Below are 5,993 nucleotides of genomic sequence, written 5' to 3' on the forward strand. Positions count from 1 at the left end.
AGGTCTTGGCGGACGTGGGAGTGGTGACTCTGTTTCCATTGGGGAGTCCAATGGCGAATCGGTTGATGGCGAATCGTGGAGCGGCGTCTCATTCAACACAACTGGCGGACCGGTGGGAATAATTTTGAATCTCGAACAATCCTTCACAACTTCCCAACATTGGAAATGCACAAAACTTTTTTTGCCTTGCCCCATGGCACCGAACCACATTTGTGCTTGTATGATCTATTAAAAATAAATAATTGGAAGTGCAAGAAAAAAAAATTATTATGCAAGAAAATATAAACTATTTTGAAATGCAAGAATAAAATTGATTATGCAAGAAAATATAGACAAATTGGAAATGCAAAAAGAAAAAAAAAAGATTATGCAAGAAAAAGAAATAGAATATGCAACAAAAAAAAGTTACATTAAATTGATTAAAATGGCAATTATAAAGATTTTACCTCATCGGATAGATTTTGACCGCTTCGAATGTTCTCCCTTGCTTTTGTCAACGCATTTCTCCATTTCCCTAACTCTTTATTTAGAAGTTTCCATCTACTAGACAAGGCCATTTCGGTCAGAATGGAACCCGATCTTTGACAAAATTCTCCATGAATTTTGCTCCACATATCATGGAACTTCATCTCATTGCCCGTGATAGGGTCATGACTAACGTTCACCCAAGATTGACACAACGCAATATCTTCCTGAGTTGCCCACGAGCCTCCGGTTTCGACAGAGGATGCCATTTGTTTTTATTTTTTATTTTTATACAAATGGAAAGTAGTAGAAAAATTTGAGTGGAGAGTAAAAAATATTGGAAGGAGAAGAGTTTGTATGGAGAATTGGTGTGGAAAGTGAAAAATGTGAGTGGAGAGTAAAAAATATTGGAGGGAGAAGAGTTTGTATGGAGAATTGGTGTGGAAAGTGAATAATGTGAGTGGAGAGTAAAATATATTGGATGGAGAAGAAATTGTATGAAGATTTGGTGTGGAAAGTGAATAAAATGGATAGGTATTTATAGGGGAAAAATACAGACTTTTTTGATATTTTTTTAAAAAAATTTCAGATTTTTTTCGATTTTTTTTGCAATTTTTTTAGCCCAAAAAACGAGGACCGTTGGATTCCTGCCAAAAAACCCATCGGAGAGCCCCGGTTGCGACACCTGGCGCATGCGCTGAAGTCAAATTTTTTTTACTGTTGGCGCGTGTAACTCACGCGCCAACGGTAAATTTTTTTTTGAATTGCCACGAGCTGACGTCAGCCCTGATGTCACAGCCCTCGGGCTGAAGCCCAGGCGAAACTTGCCCTTGGGCTTGCCCGGGCTGGTGGGACCCACGCCAAACCGGGCTGCAGGCTGCAGCGCTGGAGCTGCCTTGTGCTGTTGAGGGGGCCCTTTTGCCCGGGTTTGGACCTGCGGTGGAGTTGCTCCTATACTCCGTATTTTTTTTCAAATTAATAGCATAGCCGCGCGGCTATACTATTCAAATATAAACATTAGGTCAGATATCTTCTTCTTCCCAGCATCGCCTTCTCCTTCCTCTCTCTCTCTCGATCTCTCTCTCTCTCCGTCTTTCTTCCTAACAAGCAGCGGATCCTGCGCGCTTCAACCGCCCTTCATCCACGCCTCAACGGAAAAACGCCCGCCCAGACCCTCCTAGAGCTGCCTAGGGCGCCTAGAGCCGCCTAGACCCTCCTAGAGCCGCCTAGAGCTGCCTAGACCCTCCTAGAGCCGCCTAGAGCCATCTAGGGCAGCCTAGGCCGCCTAGAACCGCCTAGGGCCGCCTAGAGCCGCCTAGGGTTCAGGGTTTTGTGTATAGAACTCTATGGTTGCAGGACAGTCCGACCGAGGACGTACTAGTATCTTATATGATGTTTTTGATTACTTTGAACAAGGAGGAAGAGTTTTTGTTCATTGTTGTCAAGGGGTATCTCGGTCCACCTCATTGGTGATTGCGTATCTTATGTGGAGGGAAGGACAAAGTTTTGATGATGCATTTCAGTATGTGGAAGCAGCAAGAGGCATTGCTGATCCGAATATGGGTTTTGCTTGTCGGTTGTTACAGTGCCAAAAGAGGGTCCATGCTTTTCCTCTTAGCCCGAGTTCACTATTGAGGATGTACAGAATTGCTCCACATTCACCCTATGATCCTTTGCATCTTGTCCCAAAAATGTTGAATGATCCATCACCTTCTGCTCTGGATTCTAGAGGTGCATTTATTGTTCATATACCGTCTGCCATATATGTTTGGATTGGTAAGAATTGTGAGGCCATCATGGAAAGGGATGCAAGAGGGGCTGTTTGTCAGATTGTATGATGTTAGTTCATACAGCTAAAAATAATTCATCAGCATCCTCTTCTTCTTCACCTCTATATCTATCACCAGATTCCATATCTTCTTAATCGAGCACTAGTTCGAAGTACTTTTCAGAATCCTCTATGGATTCTCCATCAGCAGCTTCATGCTCTCTTCCAGTCTCTTCAACATTGTCAAATGATTCTGACATGTCTCTCCTCTCATCTAAATCTTCTGATCAACCCATGTCTAACAGTGCAGAAAACGTTGTTTCCAATTGTAGTTCACAGTCCTATTCTCGATCAACCTCGTTACCATCTAAAAAGTTATCTCCTCTTGCAGAGCGCAGAGGTAGTTTGTCTCTCAAGTTGCCTGTGATGAGTGATAAGATGAGGCTGATGAGTACTTCCTCAAAATTTCTTTCCACTAAAGAAGATGGTGTTAGGATAAACGACAGTACTTGTTCTGTAGGTCACATAGATGATATTGACAAGGTATTAGAGCCAAAGGATGGTGTTCAAAATGGAGGGGAAGATTCAAGACAACAGTGCAACATATGCCAGAAGGAACCTTCTTTTATCAAACATTCTGCTGAACCTTGGAAAAATTGCTCTTTGGAAGAAGGTGCAGGATCCTCTGCCTCAAAGGAGACTGGGGAAAGTTGTCCAGCACAATGTAATTTTATGCAACCTTTTGTATGCCGCTGGCCCAGTTTAGAGAAGATTGCTACATTTGGTGTGAGGGAACTAGATTCTAAATCTGCTTTCACTATTTACTCACCAAATACAGGTGTTGGAAAAAGTGAAGACAGTGTTTTGTATCTTTGGGTAGGAAGATTTTTTCGCTGTGGTAATTTTCCGATTCAATTAGATAGTGGCAGAGAGAGAACTGATGTAGAAGAGACTGACTGGGATCAAGTTAGCTGTGATGTCCTTATCCAAATGGGTTTCTGTTACTATCTTCTATATGATTGTTGAGTTTTGACAGCTTTCAGTGTTTTTTTTGGTGGAGTTTGTCATCTGTAATTGTTTGCTGTTGGAGTTTAGATTTATTGTGACTTATTTTGCTACCAAACTCAGTAGTCATTACTCTTATTTATTAAACCGTTGTCATTACTCAGCAGTGACTAGTTATATTTCTGGAAGTACTAATGTGTTCATTTATGGCTTGTTTGGGGTTTAAGGTATCTATGTCGATTTCTTTGCGTTCATCCATTCTGTATTTCTTCAAAGTATCACTTTCTATTGGATTAAAGCCTGTGGAATGCACGCTTGTCAATTGTTGGTAAATCCGACAGGGTTTCTAACTGTGACCACTGAATGCTGTATCTGAACAGATTGTTAAAGAAAATGAAGAACAAGAGGAGTTTCTCGAATTGTTGAGTCCAACATTTTAGCGCCAGTGCAAATGAGGAGAGATCTATAGTCCCATTGCTCAAATCAATTTTCTGTTTCTTCACATGGCTTAATTTGCAGTCCAACATTTTTAGGCATCAGGATAAACTCCAGTGGCAAACACCATTGAGGTAATGAAGTTGATGGTAACCATTGTTGAACTAATTTCCTCCATATATATGACATGCTAATGCAGTATTTTTAGGAACTGCGAGTGGGATAGTAACTCTAGATGGCTATTCTGTTTAGACAAATGCACCGGTTATCATTATGCCACATCCTGGAAGGGTACCTCTTGGTGTACCGGAACTGACTTAAATTGGTTCCAAATTGAAAGATAATGAGCTTTTTGTTGGAGTGGAATTAGGATTACACTGTTTTCACAGTCATGTGGCAGGTCACTAGTGAATCAACCTTCCTAGTCTGATGATCTTGTACTGAAATACTAACTAAAAGGGTGCATGCAACCTTAGGCCATTTCACTTGATTTTGTTCCATCTCCTGCATTTAAACATGTTTTTGCTTATGCACTTTTTATCTTTGAAGTTGCTGAATCACTTGCTATAAGGAACCAGACCTTATTTGCTATTATTTTGGGCCAGCTGCAGTAGGTGCCCCTTGAAAAGTCTATTAATGTCTCCATTTATATTAAAAATCCCCAATTAGAAGTGAATTTTAATTGGATGGTAGTGTCTGATACCGCTAGCAAATCATCAAAACCCAAACCAAGTAATATAAAAAGAGTTGAGGTAAATGGAAAAAGTTCCATTTGAAAATGCTTCAAAATATTTTCCTTGATGTCATCTTTCCTAAGTAAATTAAAAAAAGAGAAGATAGAGTTTTCAAATACGATTTTGAATAGCTGGATCCATATTAATTCCAATCAGGATTGTTGACCTTTATTTTCCCTGACGAGTCTTCAGTTTGCTGTGTTCTTCAAATCCTGACATAATGTGTTTTGGACTTTGCTGTGTACAGGAGGAGGAGGATGATGCTGGTCTCTAACTGCCTCGTTTGTTGCTAATCAACTGGTTGTACAGTGCTGTAACACCCTGGTAACTCATAATCAGATTTTTCTTGTATATTCACTAATACAAGGACCAATTCCTGAATGCCTTTTCAGGCCAAGCAATTTATATTAAACGTTCCATTCTTAATGCTCTCTCTCTCTCTCTCTCTCACGATGTACGCGGGCTTAGATTTCAATAGCATTCCCAACTTAAAAAGAATGATAAGTGAAAATGGTTGTAAGTTGTAACAGTTTGATTCCATTGAGCACTCTCATCAAAATCAGGGAGAATATTTGATTAATCAGTTTTGTCTGGTTTAGGATGCGTTAATGGATTTGATCAATACAATTTATAATTAAATTGAGCTATTAAGATCCATGTTTAGTCAGTCCAAGATCTAAATCCCAGTCATATGAATGAAATAAATCTTATAACCCAGCTAGCTGTTCTCTTCTATACGGATTATCATTTGTGAAATAAGGAATTCTCATATTCAAAAGCAGCCTTATAATGATCTATTAGTCATGTAATTATTGAAGATAAATCTTGAAACAGAGGATGATAATTAATGAGATAAAAACAACAATCCTAGTTGTGGGGTAAAGATATTATCCGTCAATCGGTATTCACGACCAGTTCACTTCAGGCTTTTCAAATAAAATTATTGATCAGTCTTCTTGACGGCATCAATGGCAATCGCCAAAATTAAGTACATGTAAAAAGGCCACAAAGTTCTGTTTGCTGAAGGGGGAAAGCACTTTTGTGGATTTGCTTTTTAGTCTTGTCTTTTGCCTCTAGGCATTGCCACTAAACTCGTCTCTAACAAGGATGACATGGGTGGAAGCTTAGTCAAACTTTACAAGAGCATTGAAAATCTCAGTGACACATACTACAACCTGCTACTAACAAGGAGGAGGCCTTGCTGAAACCTACGACACTTTCTGCTGAGCTAATGTCCTTCGGATTTTGACCACCGATGATCCAAAGTCCCGCCGAACAGTTCTGTTGTGCAACCAGTTGTTGGTATGTCTCAGACAACCCTAAGCTATTTGTCCACGCTGCAGAGGAACTATAGTCCCACAAGATGAATATTGCTTCACCATCAGCAACTATAAGGCAACCCTTGAGATGACAAAAAGAAATTGGAAATGTAGCTTAGTTGATGGAAATGTTATATTGGTAATAAAGACACATTTATTCACTCATCTGTAACCCTACATATAGCTGAAGTAAACTTGCTCATCTACACTGCTCCACAAGGATAAATGTGGACTTTATGAAGCACTGATTCTCTATGGCATTTGCAC

At 39.8% G+C, this 5,993-nt stretch overlaps 1 pseudogene; it reads left to right on the forward strand.

Moving 5' to 3' along the window:
• Positions 1–617: 617 nt before the first annotated feature.
• LOC110761637 (protein-tyrosine-phosphatase MKP1 pseudogene) lies at positions 618–3,259 on the forward strand (annotated as a pseudogene).
• The last annotated feature ends 2,734 nt before the right edge of the window (positions 3,260–5,993 follow it).

Source organism: Prunus avium, chromosome 3 (genome assembly GCF_965620075.1).
Source record: "Prunus avium chromosome 3, drPruAviu1.hap1.1, whole genome shotgun sequence".
Classification (NCBI taxonomy): domain Eukaryota; kingdom Viridiplantae; phylum Streptophyta; class Magnoliopsida; order Rosales; family Rosaceae; genus Prunus; species Prunus avium.